Source organism: Lissotriton vulgaris, chromosome 9 (genome assembly GCF_964263255.1).
Source record: "Lissotriton vulgaris chromosome 9, aLisVul1.2, whole genome shotgun sequence".
NCBI lineage: Eukaryota > Metazoa > Chordata > Amphibia > Caudata > Salamandridae > Lissotriton > Lissotriton vulgaris.
In genome coordinates this window covers 408,932,454-408,948,953 of record NC_141697.1, presented here as the reverse complement: position 1 = coordinate 408,948,953, position 16,500 = coordinate 408,932,454, and the positions used below count along the sequence as shown (strand labels likewise).

General features: G+C 44.0%; 1 long non-coding RNA gene across 4 annotated transcripts in view; it reads right to left on the bottom strand.

Moving 5' to 3' along the window:
- The window catches only part of LOC147690193 (uncharacterized), a 1,258,182-nt gene that overhangs the window by 612,305 nt on the left and 629,377 nt on the right, over positions 1 to 16,500 (bottom strand). For all 4 annotated transcript variants that reach the window (XR_015299939.1, XR_015299940.1, XR_015299942.1 and 1 more), the window contains one exon: positions 7,314 to 7,372. This is a non-coding gene — a long non-coding RNA (uncharacterized LOC147690193). The remainder of the gene's footprint in view (positions 1 to 7,313; positions 7,373 to 16,500) is intronic.

Genomic DNA, 16,500 nt, shown 5'->3' with positions numbered 1-16,500 from the left:
CTTGACTGGGGGTGAATGTTTAATTTATTAATTATTCTGTCTATCATTTATTGTCACAGCATTTTTTCCCCCAAGTGGAATGGGTATGCCCAGATGAGGGTCCCTAGCTTGCTCTGCCTCTGGAGTCAAGCTAGCCTGGCTGATGGGGGTGATACCCGAACCAGTCCCAGGATGTTTGTGTACAGTCCAAGAAGGACATGGCTTGGCAGTTCTGGCTGGACTGTTCCCATGAGAAGCAGGGGTAAGACTGAATTGCATATGGCTGGGCCCAAAATGGGGTGGCGTAGAGACCAAAAGAACTATGGATTTAACCCAGATCTCTTGACTGGGGTGAATGTTTAATTTATTCAGCATTCCATCCATCATTTTTTGCTGCAGCATTTTTTGCCCTAGGTGGAAGTGGGTAGGCCCAGATTTGGGACCCTTGGTCGCTGCGCCACTGGAGTTAAGCTAGCCTGACTGATGACGGGTAATACCCCAAAACTAATCCCAGGATACTTGTTTCTGGTCCATGGAGAACCCGTCTTGGCAGGTTGGGCTGGACTGTTCCCATGAGGAGCAGGGTCAAGACTGATTTGCATATGGTTGGGTGGCATAGTGAGCAAAAGAATGATGGATTTAACCCAGATCTCTTGACTGGGGGGAATGTTTGATGTATTCAGCATTCTGTCCATCATTTATTGTTGCACCAAAATGAGCTAGGGCACCACCTATGATTATTCTGGAGTGTTTGTGGGGCCACATGAGTTTAGCAGCCCCCCTTATAATGTGTAATGATAACAAATTGATCATCAGTCTCTGAAGTGCAGGCACCCCCAGTGGCTGATTCCATGGTTGCATTCAGTGGCCTGAAGAATATAAGTGTATGATTGCTTTGTTTTTCAATGCTTTATATAGAATGCCTAATTAACATGAACATTGAGGAACATTGATGTACTTATATTAATAATTAATGCATTTGACAAGGGTTATTGGTTTAATTGCTTTTAGTGGTGAATCTTAACATATGATTCCTTTTTAATTGACGTGGTGATCCCTGGACAAAGCCAGTGGCCTACCTTATATTTAATGACACCCCCCTTCAGTGTGATGCTACCTGTGGTATAAGTGGGGTGGAGGGAGTTCTCATTATAGGGTTCAGGACACACTAGGGGTGTATTATGTGTTTTCATTAAAGGTATTTCCATCAGCCTGATGTACTTTTCAGTAGTATTAATACTTAGGGGGTCATTAGGATGACGGGCGGACTGTGGCCTAGATGTAGGAAAAATTACCGAATGGTAAATACCGAATTTTACCGATTCAGTATTTACTATTCAGTAATTGCTATGTAGGTAAAAAATTTGGTATAAATACCGAATCGGTAAGATTCGGTAATTACCGATTCAGTAAATACAGAATCGGTATTTGCTATTGAATCCTATGGGCCTTGAAGCCCATAGGATTCAATAGCAAATACCGATTCGGTATTTACCGAATCGGTAAAAATACCGAATTGCAAAGGGGGACAGGGTGTCACTTTGACACCCTGTTGCACCCCTGTAACTGGCTTGTGCGCCATGTGGCACACATACATGCCCTTAGGGCATGTCTGTGTGCCACATGGCACAGGTGTACATGCACAGATGTGCATGTACACAAGAATTCGTTATTTACCATGCAATTGTATTACATGGTAAATAACGAATTCTAAAGGCCCTGTAGCACTGTTAGAAGTGCTACCTACATAGGAAAATACAGAATCGGTAATTTTACCGATTTGGTAAAATTACTGATTCGGTAAAATTACCGAATCTGTATGTTTTCAGTGTCCCTACATACCAATGTCAAAATACCGGTCGGAAACGGGCGAAAATCTGTATTTTCGGCCGATTCCGACCAGTGGCGGGCGCATCATGCATGTTTAACATTGCGGCGGGCGGTGTTTACACCAGCACCCGCCGCAATGTTAGAAATGCTTGTCATGCATTTGCATACACAAAGCGGCAGGCACCGCGCGGTGCCTGCCACATTGTGTATACAAATGCATGGGGGTACCACAGGTACCCCCCATGTGCACCCCCACCTCGCCTTCACCATTGGGGCCTGCAACGGGCCCCCAAAGTGAAGACCGCATGCTTTTCCGTGGCGGCATTGCCGCCACAGAAAGGCATCTGACATAGCCCATCCTGATATGGCTGGCGGTGTCTGATAGACACCTCCACCATATAAACCCTTTGCGACCGGGGCAGAATGATGTGATGGCATGTTGGGCTTTCACAGACTTTTCCATGAGAGTGTTCACAAGTCACAGTGTCCTTTGAATCCCATCATGCTGCAATGGCTACAGTTTTATGCCAGGTGCATGCATAAAAGGAAATGGCTGGTTCATTAAATCCTGTCACAGATTCTTCACAATATCTGTGGCACACATTGTATATCTTGGGAGATCAATGCAGTATTCTGAGACAATTCTTCTGAAAATGCCAAGATTTAAATAGCATCACCGCCTGACATAATCTTTCTCAAATTATGCGATGAACATTTAGAAGTGTCTCCAATGTGTGCTCTAGGTAGGTAGTAGGAGATTGTAGAGTTGTGAGCATTTTATCTAGCAAACTGCGTAATTCTTGCTAGTACTACGATTGTTAAAGGATATGATATAAAATTAAATGAGAATACCATGTAACCTTTCTTGCGAAGGGACTTTAAGTTAGAATGGGCATCTATGCAAGATTTTGCTCAACTGCTAAAAACTTTGTATTCCGTTAATACTACCTACATGCCTTGTGGCATTCAGAAAAGACTAAAATTGGCTCCTGTTTGAGAAACATCTCATCCATATTCTCAACCTGCTTTACCCTCATGCATTGTGACAATGGAAATGTGCTCAGCTTGCTTGTGTTCCACTCCTGCAGTCCTATTTCTGAATTAAGAAATTCTAGGTGTGTAGATTTTACTGACCTTTATCAGTACCCTGTACGCTTGAATGCCGCATCGCAGTAGTAAGCGCTATGTAAATGCAATTATAATGCAATACAATCTGTGCACTGTCAAAATGTAAAATGATGTGTATACCCTTCTTTTCTACTGTACCTAAGTGTATTAGTTATCTAAAATGCTAAATTAAACCGAACATCATGGCAATAAACACTTAGGAACTCTGTAGGATTGTACGATGAAAATACTCTTGATTCACAAGACAATTGTGGCACAAAGATGTTTGTCTGTGTGATGAAGGCTATGAAATTGCTGTCCTGTAGATAGAAAGACATGTTTTGTCTAGGATCAAATTTTAATTTACTGTAATTTACCATAGGGGTTTTAGAACGCTGCAACAGGTTGAACCCCACAGACTCTTTAAAATCTGGTGGTTTTGGGAAGTTGTTTTCAAGTGGAGCTGCACCTCTAAAGACTGTTAATAACCTGGAAGTTTTGGGAAGATGTGTTTCCAAGTGAGTTGCAACTTCGTTGCTGCAGGAAGGGGTATATTGGTTCAATTCAATTTGTTGGTTTGCTAAGTGGGGTCCAGTGAACTGTTCAACTGCCCCTGCAGTGTGGTCTCAGTTGACTTATAATGAACTTGATGCATTTTGGGAAGCTGTGTCGTCAAGTAGGAAGCACCCCTCCATTGCAGGGTTTTTGGGAATCTGTATGTTTCCCTCAGTTACACACCTGCCACTCCAGTATGAACCCCATGTACCTTTAATAACCTTGGCAATTGTGTGTTGTTTGTTTCCTAGAGGTAAACGCTTCTACCATTCCCTTTCAAATTTCTTAGATCTTAATAATTTTGAAATTTATTTCGGGTTTTGGAAAGCTGCATCTTCCAGCAGATTTCACCTCTTCCACTTCAAGGTGGCTCATAATAACTCAGTGGGTTGTGAAACACGGTTTGCGATTAGATTCTATCTTTGCCTCCCCAGGGTGAACCCAGTTTCTCCATAATAATCTAGTAGTAATGGGAAACTTCATCTTCCAGCGGAGTTTTTTGTTGTACAAAAGGTCGACAGCGTTTCGAAAATTGAGATCTTCATCAGGTTTGGTTTGTGAGCATGTGGAAATTTGCAACCACGAGGGTTATAGATCTAGTCCTGGTCGGTCAGGGTTGTGGGGGAAGTCAAACCCCGAAAGGCAAGTCTTGTGGAAGTCAATACCGGGCCACGAGGGAGAACACAGGGGGATCCGAGTACCAGGTTGCTGGTAGACGTAGGAGACACATGGGTGAGCCTAGAAGGACGGGGGCTCAGATTATTGAGCAGTTTCCACACCATGTGGTCGGTGTAAAAGATCACTGCAATGTCGGTGTAATCCTCACCGCATAGTCGGTGTTCCAATATTTAATTCTGTTTGACCCCATTAGTCGGTCGGGTCGAAGAGACGAGCAGCTGCTCCGTCTGGTGTCGATAGGAAAGGATTTCTATCCAACTGCAGCACAGCTTGTGTCTCTATCAATGAATCCTGATTAGGTGGTGAAGCAGATCCTGATAAGAAACCATCCTATCAAAAAGACTTGGTGGAGGAGGGCCAGTTGTATTCAAGTGCCAATAGCTTCCAAGATGTTTTAGCTCCGTAATGGGAATCCTTACACATTTGGGGCCCACCTACTTTTTTTTCATTCTTAATGAACTATACACCCCAAACAACTTAACCCTCTCAGTCACTTTCCTGAATCCCACTGTTGCAATAGCCATCCACAATAACCTTTGCGTTTTGGGAGACTTGAACACCTGGTCTGAGAAAGCAGGCCAGCCTAAAAACTAATTCTTTTTTTCAAACCGGGGGGCATATTATCAAGGGGGTTTATCTCCGCTTTTTTGGCTTTAAAAGCCAAGAAAGCGGAGATAAAATTACCTAGCTGCCGCTAACACCAGTTAGAGACAGCTAGTAGGAGATAGCGACCATCTTGGGCCCCACTTTGCATGTCAGTGATATTTATCACTAATGAGATGCAAAGTGGGCGTGCCAAGATGTTAGAGACTGAAAACAGTCGCTAACATCGCTATCTCCTATTACCAACTTTTGGAGATATTCATGCTAAGCGGGAATATCTCCAAAAGCTAACACCTGCCCTGAGCAGTTCTTAGCCATGTTATCCAATGGGAGGTGGATAACATGGCTAAGAGCATTAGCTCGCTAATGCATGACTATCGCTGACTTTTCAGAGATATTCATGCTTTGCGGCGATTTTTACCGCATTTGCGTTAAACCTTGGTAATACCAAGGTTTATTTGCGGTAAAAATCGCCGCAGCGCTGCGGTAAATTTTTGTCTCTAACCAAGCAATAGCGATAATTATCGCTATTGCTTAGTAATATGCCCCCTAGAACCTTGAATTGCTATCAACTGGTAAGGTGACCCATGTTTAAAGTCGTGTACACCATTCATGCAATCATCACCCTCCTAGGTCACATCACTGTGGCAGTAACTCAGTTGAATACCTGGAGTGAATACTATGTTGTCCACTTTAACCTGAACCTCCCCTCCACTCCTTCTATGCACCTGTCATCGAACAAGACCATCATCAGACGTTGGAAGATATTTGACGTCATTTCTCTCATTCTCAGCTGTGGATACCCTGCCAACCAATTCCATGATGAAAGTTCAACAGTTTTTACCATGGTTTTCTGTGGACCTTGACAAAATCAGATGATCCACCCATATAAGGCCAGTCTAGAGGATGCTGTCACATATCTATAAGCCATACTTTATCTATCTTAAACTATCCTGTTACACTACATGCATAAGCACAGATACTCGATTGCTGGAACACAATTGGAGCACCTCTCCAAAACCTCACGTAACACATAAAGTCATGGTTGGTTTTTATTTAGACGTTGATTTAAAATGGATTTTGAGGAAATACACTTCCCTTATAAAATGTTATATGATTAGGCAGGAGGAAGATAGTCCGTGTTTATGAATTTGATGGAACTCCACACAAAGGAAAATAAATGTACCCGGCTATGAAATATATGGAAATCGATAACAACGTTTTTCCAAACATCTGTGCAAATGGAGGTATTAAGAGTTCTTAAGATAGCAGTACGAATACGCAAAGGACAACCTATTTGCATGTGAAACTGAAACCTTTATGAGCTCTTGTCTTTGAGTCTGTAGAAATTATGAGATCATCATCTGAACAACTATAGGCAAGTGAAGCAAGTGAGTTTTTCACGGACATAAAAAATGCTTCAAACATTTTTCGAAAAGGTAAGGATGCCTTCAAGGGGATTTATTTTGTACGTATTTAGTAACTTAAAGTGACTTTAGAAGGATGAATTTATAATCCTTAGTAGGAACCAATCGGACACTGTAGAATTCTAATTCAATATGGAAACAATATGGAAACAAACAAAAATTAGGCCTGTGAATTAAACAAGACAGGGATAAGATGAAAGGTCTGACCTTTCATCTTATCCCTGTCTTGTTTTATTCAGTGTGATTTGGGATAGGTGTTTTTAGGTTCTGTTGAGTCACGTATTAATTTACTTATGTGTGTGCCCACAGGCCTAATTTTTGTTCGTTCACTTATCTGTATATGAAGTAATTCATCTAAATGATTTTTTGATAAAATTATATTTTTCTAATACACCTTGTGTTGTTGTTTGTATGTTGTGTCTTGATGAAACAGAGTCTCCATATTGAATTAGAATTCTACAGTGCCCGATTGGTTACTACTAAGGATTATAAATTCATCCTTCTAAAGTTACTAAATACGTACAAAATAAATCCCCTTGAAGGCATCCTTACCTTTTCAATTTAACTACCCAAGCCCTCAAGGGTATTATTTGGTCGCTCACCTTTTGTAAATCAAACATATTTCGGTAGAAAGGCTGTTTATAAATCAGAGACGTAAGACAAAAATCCCTGTTCCAATGGTTGTAATGATGCTATTTTACCTAGCAATTCAAAAACGAGCAATGGGATTGAAGGATGGCACACTGGTTTTGACTACACATTTGAAAATGCAGTCTTTTTAAATCTGTACTAGTCTTCAAAACAATCTGGCAGTAAAGCCTTTAAGATATGCTAAACGATCTAGAGGCTAACTAAAGTAGACAAACGTTACAGAGAAGACAATATTTTAAATATGATGCCTGCAGTCCTAGCATTGTACAAGGAAATGCACAGTATGTATAATAAACAAAATGTTGGCATGGTTTGCAGAAATACAATCAATCCTCCAAATTAAATACCACACTGTACATATTAAATGCAGCAAGTCCCTCTAGAAAAGACTATATAAAACAATTTAAAATAATAAAAAGCAAATGAATCTCCATCTCGGAAAACACAGCTTTAAATGTAAACAAACACAAGAAAGGAACTTACCATCTTTAAAAGTGACAATACCGGCCCGAATCGATGAAGAATTCTTTGGAAACCCAAATCTAAAATGTGAAAGCAAATGACGCATATTAAAAAATAAACCAAAGCATAATATCAATGAGTCAAATGTGTTACATATATATGCATGGCAGGCACTAGCCTGGAATAGACCTATGTGCCGTTGATGAAATAAGCACTTTTTGAATTTGCAAGACTTTGGCTTTTGGTGGCCCATACCTGGATTGTCTCATCGGGAAAGCGGTGGGCCAGAATTTTGATTTTTCATATATATATTAAGGGTGGGCGTAGTTGGCGAAGTACTACTACGTGAATTCTGCAACTTCGCTCCTTTCGACTCCAAATTAATAAAACAGAAACCTCATACACTTTTGGGCAAATAACAAGTATCTCTGTCTTTACATGCTGAAATGCATATAGTCATTTCGCAAAAGTGAAAATGAAAATTTTGCAAGCAGTGAGAGAGTTGATGATTTTGGGATCCTCCCTAACCTAGGGAGAGAACCAAGCAGATGCCTTGAAAACAAAGAGCACATCTCGCTGAACGATTTGGTGGTGGTCCCATCCTCTTAGGTCCACCCCAAGCACAGTTATAATTTCAATGCTTTTGCATTTGACTCGTGAGGGACACCTAGTAACGACTAGTTGAACTGCAGCTCTTTGTAGAATTATTCTGATATTGGATACTATAATATTCACTGCCCACTGCTAATCTCGTCCCATATAGCTTTGCAGGGCCTTTGGTTGGGATTTCATTACAAGAACGGAGGCTACATTATGCAATGACTTTTAATGCAGTTCCAAGCAGCCGCATGAGTCATAATACAAAGGTTCCAAAAGAACATTGAAACAAGCTAAGAAACATAACATGACAACCATCTGTCTCTTTTAAATGCAGCTACAAGCAGATAAGTAGCCTACTATCTTCTCTGATGATCTGCAATTTATGGAGATCTTCCCCCTTGTTCTAAAGTCCGTCTCTCTCTATGTATTCATACAATTCATAATGTCTTGATTAACCCCCCTTTGCCTTTTAGCTATCTGTGAATTTACCCTTGTTTCCGATCATACCGCATAACTGTAGAGCGTCCTACCGTCCTTGACGCCGCGCTCCCCAGCTCTTTAATGATCTCCTAATCAACCTGGATTCAAACTTGTGTCGCCCGCGAGCGAGGCTGGAGCGCTTTAGGAGCCTCCCCCTCGCTCGCTCAGGCTCGGTGTGTGTCCGGTACACGGGCAGGGTCGGAGGGCTTCGGGGGGAGCTCCGTCTTGCTCCTTACTCATGATTTAACTTAACTCGAGCCTTTTACCCCTTTCTAGGGTGCGTTTGGGCCCGCCCGGTTGCTGGTTTTACCGCACGGTACACCGCGGCAGGCCCACTTTCTCTCCTCAGAGCGTAGGAAGCGCAATTTTAGAGGAATTGTCCCTGGCAAGAGGCATGCTTCGTGCGTGCCATGCCAGGGGACTTTCCTCTCCTCCCTCGATCGGCAGTTGAGCGATTAGCTGCTCGTTCGTCTCTGCCTTCGAGGAGTCGACTTCTACGGCGATCCTGGCATCTTAAAAAAAAACAAAAAACGCTTTACTGCTTTTAGTAACAAGGCCTTTATACATATATATATAAAAAAAGGGGGAGATAACTTAAGAGTGTCTAAGGCTCTCTCTCTCTATATATATATATATATATACTAGCAGCCCGTCCCAGCGTTGCCTGGGGCAGAAAGGGGCTAAGGGCAGCATTTGAGGCTTGCGTGCACTTCTGCCCTTGGCCCCCTCCGGCCCCTTCCCGCCCCGGCCCGGCCCCGGCCCGGCCCCCCTCCCGCCCGTGTCCCGGAGAGCCTGATCCTTACCTCAGCCACCGGTCCCGCTCCAGGCGCCCAGCCCGCACAGGCCGCCACTCTCCAGGCGCCCCACCCGCACAGGCCGCCACTCTCCATTCGCCCTGCCCGCACAGGCCGCCACTTCGCCCAGTAGCAAGCAGGGCCGCGGCAGTCCTCCCAGCAGGTCGCGATCTTCGGCGCCATTTCCGGAAGTGTTGCCAGGGAGCGCAAATGATGTCATCACGCAGACGTCGCGGCCGGCGCTACTTTATTTTTATTTCGAAATTTTTTAAACAACGTATATTTTTTATTTTTAATAGCCTATGTCCTTCTGCTTGCCCTGCGGTTTTCAAAGATGTCTTGGGTGTTTTGATTGGTGGTGTACTTTTCGAGTTTACCTGGCTCAAAGGTTTGTGTTCTCTCTTTATAATAGTACTAGCAGCCCGCCCCAGCGTTGCTTGGGGCAGAAGGGGGCTGGGGGCTGCATTTTTACCCCGGGGCAGAAGGTGGCTGGGGCAGCATGTTCTCGAGGGTTGCACCCGCCGACTCCCTCCCGCCCCCCCCGGCCCGCCCCGCCTCCCGCCTCCCGCCCGGACTCCAGCAACATCCGAATTAAGTTAAGTAGCAGCCCCCTCCGCCCGGACTCCATCAACATCAGTTTTAAGTTAGGTAGCAGCCCCTGCGGTGCACCCGCCTCCAGCCTCCCGCCCCAGCAACATCTCCAGCAACGTACCTCTCACTGCCACTGCTCCTCCGGTTCTCGCCGCTCCGCAGCTCCTACCGACGCTGTTGTCCTCCGCTCTTCCTGGCTCTGGTCAACGCCGCTCCTCCCCTCACGCAGACATCGCTCATGTCGTCTGCTCTTCCTGGTTCTGGTCAACGCCGCTCCTCCCCTTACGCAGACGTCGCGGCCGGCGCTAGTTGCTAGGGACTACTTTTTTAAATGTATTAATATTTTAAAAAACGTTTTATTTTTATTTTTATGTAGCCTATGTCCTTCTGCTTGCCCTGAGGTTTTCGAAGATGTCTTGGGTGTGTAGATTGACACTGTAGTTCCCGAGATTACCTTGCCCAAAGGTGCAAGTTCTCTCTTTATAATAGTAGTATAGATATAAAAAAGGGGGAGATAACTTAAGAGTGTCTAAGGCTCTCTATCCATAAAAAAAGAAATAGATAACAGAATGGAGCATTTTTCTGACTCTGAGTCAGAGTTGAATAATACCACACTCCCTAATTTTGATAGGGAAGGCTTTAGACTCCTAATCCAAAGGGAGATGAGGTCATGTATGCTAGAGACCCTTGGCCAGGTCGTGCCTTACAAGAGACCACTACCCTCTCAGGAGGATGGGTCTGAGGAAACCCCTTGCTGTGATAGTTTACCTGTGAGTGGCAAACATACTAAGAAATCTAATAATATCGTATCTCATGTCCCTGCGAGCATAGGAAGTCCTAGCACCTCTACTGGTATGGGGGGTCTTAGCACTTCGAAACAATTTGGAGGTCCTCGCACCTCGAACCAAAAGGATGTCCCTAGCGACACATCATCTTTGGGTGTCTCTAAGTTCGTTAAAAAATGGATAAGTTTTCCCCTTGAAAGGGAGACGAGGAATATACTTAGAGCAGAGTGCTCAAGGCCGTCCATTGACAAGAAAGAGTGTTATACCCCTAATCTGATCCTGAGATAATTAAGTTCCTCTTCAGACTCGGGCGTGATCCCAGGAAGGGGCTGGAGAAATTGTTCAAGGGCTGCCAAGACCGCCTGTTAGATGTCCTCGGCCCCCTTACTAAGATACTTGAGTCTGCAGAAGAGTGCCACCTTCACGGTACCCCTCTCAATACGGATTGGATTAGAGGATGGAGTCAAAGAGCCCTCATTCTTCTGGGCAACGCTATTGCGAGTATTAACGCCGAAAGGCGTAGACTGATTTTATACAAACTCGATCCCAAACTTTCTGACATGGCCGAAAAAGAGCCTTCCTCAAATCCGAAAGGGCTCCTTTTTTGGGGAGGAGCTTATCAAATCACTCGGAAAGTATGTGTCTACTTTCACAGCCCTTGATAAGGCCCAACATAACATTAGAAGGGTGTTTAATAATAATATTTTTGGGGGGGCCAGAAGAAGGGGCCTTTCTTCCGGCCGAGTTAACCAGAGGCCCTACCAGAGAACACGTGCCTTCGGAAGAGGCAATCAACAATACAACACCCCTTACTTTTACAATCGCGGAAGAGGAAACCGAGCGAGAGGGACAAGATCTCGTGCCTCATTCACCTCCAATCCTCCAAGTAAGTCCTCCACTCTTACCTTCCCCTTCTATCCCCTTAAAGGTGGGAGGCAGACTCAGGCTTTTTATGAAAAGATGGGAGTAGATAACCCGGGATCCTTGGGTTCTATCCACAGTAAAAGGCTTTATGATAGATTTTGTTCAGACTCCGTTTCAAACTTCCCTACCAAGGGAAATTCCTGTTTCTGTAGAGAAAGAGAAAATAGTAGAGGAGGAAATCTTTTCAATGCATCAAAAAGGTGAAATAGTAGAGGTTCCTTTGGATTCCTTAACTTTCGTAAGTACATTTTTCCTCATAGAGAAAAAAGGGAAAGGTTGGAGACCCGTGATAAATCTGAAAAATCTCAAAAAATTTCTTCTTTACAGGCATTTCAAAATGGAGGGTAAACATCCTCCTGAGAGATCTTCTCAAGAAAGAAGACTGGTTGGCCAAACTGGATTCGAAGGACGTGTATTTCACGATTCCGATGGTGAAAATGCATCAACCATTCCTCCAATTTCTGTGGAAAATTCACGCTTACCAGTTCCAGGTCCTTCCCTTTGGGCTCTCTTCCGCTCCTTGGTGCTTTACCAAGGTTATGAGAGCAGTAGCCTCCTTCCTGAGAGAGCGAGGTGTCTTTCTTATCATTTACCTCGGCGACATACTGATAATGTCTCAAGACCTCCAACAAATTCTCCTAGATCTGGAAACGGTCGTGGATCTTCTGGAAAGCCTGGGTTTTATTATCAACAAGAAAAAGTCCATCCTAACCCCCTCGAAGTCTCTGGAGTTTCTGGGCTTCACTTTGGACACTTCCAAGTGTCTCCTTCTCATGCCTCCTTCCAAAATTTCAAAGATCAGGAAGGAGATACGACATGTCTTAATGCAGGAGTATCTCCCTTTAAGGGAGCTGGCTAGACTCCTAGGCCTCCTATCTTCCTCCATCCAGGCGATTTTTCCAGGCCCTCTGAATTACCGGGCCTTGCAAAGGATAAAAGGGAGAGCGTTAAGGTCCGGTCTCTGGTACAAAGACCGAATCATCCTAGATTTGGAGGCCATAGCAGTACTAGGCTGGTGGCTGGAAAACCTCGAGGCTTGGAATGAGAAAGCAATTTTTGGATCAGAACCAGATTTTGTTTTGGAATCGGATGCTTCCCTTCATGTTTGGGGTGCCTGCCTCCTGGACCAGAATACAGGAGGGGTATTGTCTCGGGAGGAATCATCTCACCCCATAAATTTCCTCAAACTACCTGCTGGCCTTTATGCTCTTATGAGCTTCAAGCATTCCCTGCAGGGGAGGTCGGTCGTTTTGAAGATGAACAATATTTCCGCAGTGGCCTACATCAATTGATTGGGAGGTACGAAATCTGCCTACCTCTCCAACCTGGCCAAGAGAATCTGGATTTTCTGCCTAGAACACAAAATTGCCCTCAAAGCAGAGTACTACCCAGGGAAATCGATCGTCTCTGCCAATTGGAATTCCAAATTCTTTTCAGACTTCAACGACTGGAAGCTCAACGTCGCTGGTTTCGAATCGCTGAATTCGATCTGAGGTCCAAGAGAGATAAACCTTTTTGCGAGTCGTCTCACTTCTCAACTGGAGCATTACTACAGCTGGATTCCGGATCCCGGTGCTCTAGCAGTGAACGCATTCTTTAACCCTAGTCAGGGATCAAGGCATGTGCCTTTCCCCCATTTGCAATGATCCAGAGAGATTTGCAGAAAGTGAGACAAGACCGATGCTCTCTAGTGCTAATAACTCCCCTCTGGCCGTCACAGGCATGGTTCCCCACAGTTCTGGAGCTAACATACGAACCTCTCTTTCTGATACCTTCTCTAGAGGATCTCCTTACAGACGTAAACGGAGATTTTCACCTCCTGACCCTATCAGGGAGTTTGAACCTTCTTGCATAGAGAGTTAAAGGAGATTCAACGAAGTCTCAGGACTTTCAACATCAGCTGCTACTCTCCTCAGAGAGTCATGGGCGCCGGGAACTCACTACAGATGTAACAATATCTGGAAATCTTGGTTTCGTTGGTGCCTGGAAAGGGATTTGGATCCCATACAGGCACCTATCGTTGATGTAGTGAACTTTCTTGCTGAACTTTTTGATAAAGGTTTAAGTTATAGATCAATTAATAGCTATAGACCGGCTATCTTCGCAGGTCATGTTCGCGGTAACTGGAAGACAATCGGTAAAAACATCATTGTTTGTAGCGTTATGAAGAGCATTTGTCTCAAAAGACCCCCAAAACCAAAGTATGATACCCTCTGGGATGTGAATTTGATTTTAGATCTTTTCATCTCTTTGGCCCGACAATTTTCTTTTGAATAGGAAACTTCGCTCCATTAAACTGGCTACTCTCCTTTGCCTTATCTCTTGTCGAAGAGTTTCTGATGTTAAAGCTCTGGAGATCTCCAACAGATCTTATAATTTATTTGGAGTTAAATTTGAGGTCTACAGAAGAACCAAAACCATGTCTGACTCAATCTTTTATCCTCGTCTCGACCCTTGCCCGAAACTTTGTGTAGTTGAATTTATGAAAGCCTATGATCAAAAAATGTCTAACCTGTGGCCTATTAATGAGAATCAACTCCTTATTTCCTTTGTTAAACCACATAAAGCCATTACCTCGAGTTCCATTGCTCGATGGGTTAAGTTGCTATGAATCTAGCAGGTATTAACGTAGCCAAGTCACTACGGTCTGGAGGTAAGTTGGATGATATTCTTAAAGCTGCTGACTGGTCTAATGCTAGTACCTTTATGAGACACTATTGTAAACCAATTGAACGCATGTCTAATGTCGTTTTACAAGGCTACCAACATGCATAATGTTGCCTCTGTTCTTGTAATGAAATTGCGATTCTCCTATTAGCATGCCTAGAGAATCTAGATTTCATTAAAGACACAGAGGCTAACATTATCCCACCCATCCATCTCCCTGTTTGGTGCTTGGTGAGTCCTTGTTTACTCTCACTTATACTTTGATTGCTCATGTGTTTCTCATGGACATGTTATTTCAATTGTTTCTCATTGACATGTTTTACCTTGATTCAATTTTGTAATTATTTTGTCCTGTTGGTGTATACTTTGGTCACAATTGTCATTGCTTTCTTTCTTTTCAGATAATCCTGCTTCATGAGCTACGTTTGTGGATTTTCATTTGGTTAGTTACCTTCTCCACGTCTACTTTGGATGTCCGCCTTCGAGTTCTTCATTCGTGCTATTTCATTGGATCTTCTCTTCGCCTGATTTAAAAGAGGCAGAGGGTTGTCATGTTATGTTTCTTAGCTTGTTTCAATGTTCTTTTGGAACCTTTGTATTATGACTCATGCGGCTGCTTGGAACTGCATTAAAAGTCATTGCATAATGTCAGCCTCCGTGTCTTTAATGAAATCTAGATTCTCTGGGCATGCTAATAGGAGAATCACAATTGTATTTTTGCCCATAACTGTGATTGGGGTGGTCCTAAGAGGATGGGACCACAAATGAATCGTTCAGCATGATATGCTCATTGTGTTCAAGCATCTGTTTGGTCCTCCCCCTAGGTAAGGGGGGACCCCAAAATCAACACCTCTCTCATTGCCTGATATTTTTCATTTTCAGAGTTCACTTTTGTGAATGGGTTATATGCTTTTTAGCATGTAAAGTTGCTTTATCAAAGCATTTGTGGCTGCATTTTAGTAGCTGACTCAGCTACGTGGAGGAACAGAATTTTGCCTGAATTCTGTGTTTTTAATGGAATGCGTAGTTAACAAATCTCCGCAAACTCTGCAAGCGCAGTTCATTGCCCAGGCCTAATATATATAGGAATGGGAAGGCGGAATTTCTTCCCGAGGACAACTGGAGGCCGAAATTTGGAGGGCGAAATTTGTCCTTGAAGTATCGTGAGTACACACAGAACCCACTCAAGGGTGAAAAGTACTGAGGAATTGGGACCACAAGTACCAGCGTACTACAGTATTGAACCTATTAAGGAAGGCACACCGGAGGCCTTTGAAAGAATGAGCACGCAGACATTTGGTGTTCAGTAAGCATTTCTGTGTGAGCGCGGATGCCTAAGAAGAAGAAGTATGAAAACTTCGAAACGCGTCAGGGATGAGGACTGAAAAGTCGGGCAGAAATTGCACGTTCAATTTGACAAAAAAGGATTTAAAACCTACCTGCTGGGCGAATGGGTTCTTAATGCAGGAAAGACTTGGGTAACACACTCACACACACACACACATATATATATATACTAGCAGCCCGCCATGGCGTTGCCCAGGGCAGAAGGGGGCTGGGGGCAGCATCGCAGCAGGAGTGGCGCAGCAGAGCGACCGGGAGCAGCAGAGCGTACTTACAGTGTTTCCTTGCTCCGGTTTTGTTGGTCCTGGCCGCTTCTGCCCACGCTCGTGTCCGCTGTTTCCCCCGACGTCCCGACTTTGAGTAAAAGGCTTGCGAGCACTCGTGGCCCCCGCCCGTCCCTCGGTGTGCACCCGCGGCTGCTTCACTTACCTCAGTCGACGCTCCTCACTGCGCTGCTGAGTTTTCGCTCCCCTGCACCTCCGCTTCTCGCCGCTCCTCACCGATTGTCCGCCGCTCGCCGCTCCTCCCCGTCTGTCAGCAGCTCCTCCCCGCGCTCATGTCCGCCGCTCTTCCTCTTGCTCCTGAACGCCGCTCCTCCCTGCGCTCCCGATGTCATCATGCACGTCGCGGCCGGCGCTACTTGCAAGGGACTACTTTTTTTGTATTACTAAATTTTTTAAAGAACGTATATTTTTTATTTTTATAGAGCCTATGTCCTTCTGCTTGCCCTGAGGTTTTCAAAGATGCCTTGGGTGTTTGAATTGGTGGTGTACTTTTCGAGTTTACCTGGCTCAAAGGACACAGTTCTCTCTTTATAATAGTAGTATATATATATATATATATATATATATATATATATATATATATATATATATATATATATATATATATATATATATATATATATATATATATATATAGTTAGGACCTAGTTACCATAGGAAATGCCGAACATTCTATTGGGAATAACTTTGGCGCCGATTGAGGGATCTGACTGTAATTTTCCTCAAACTTGCCTCGCTG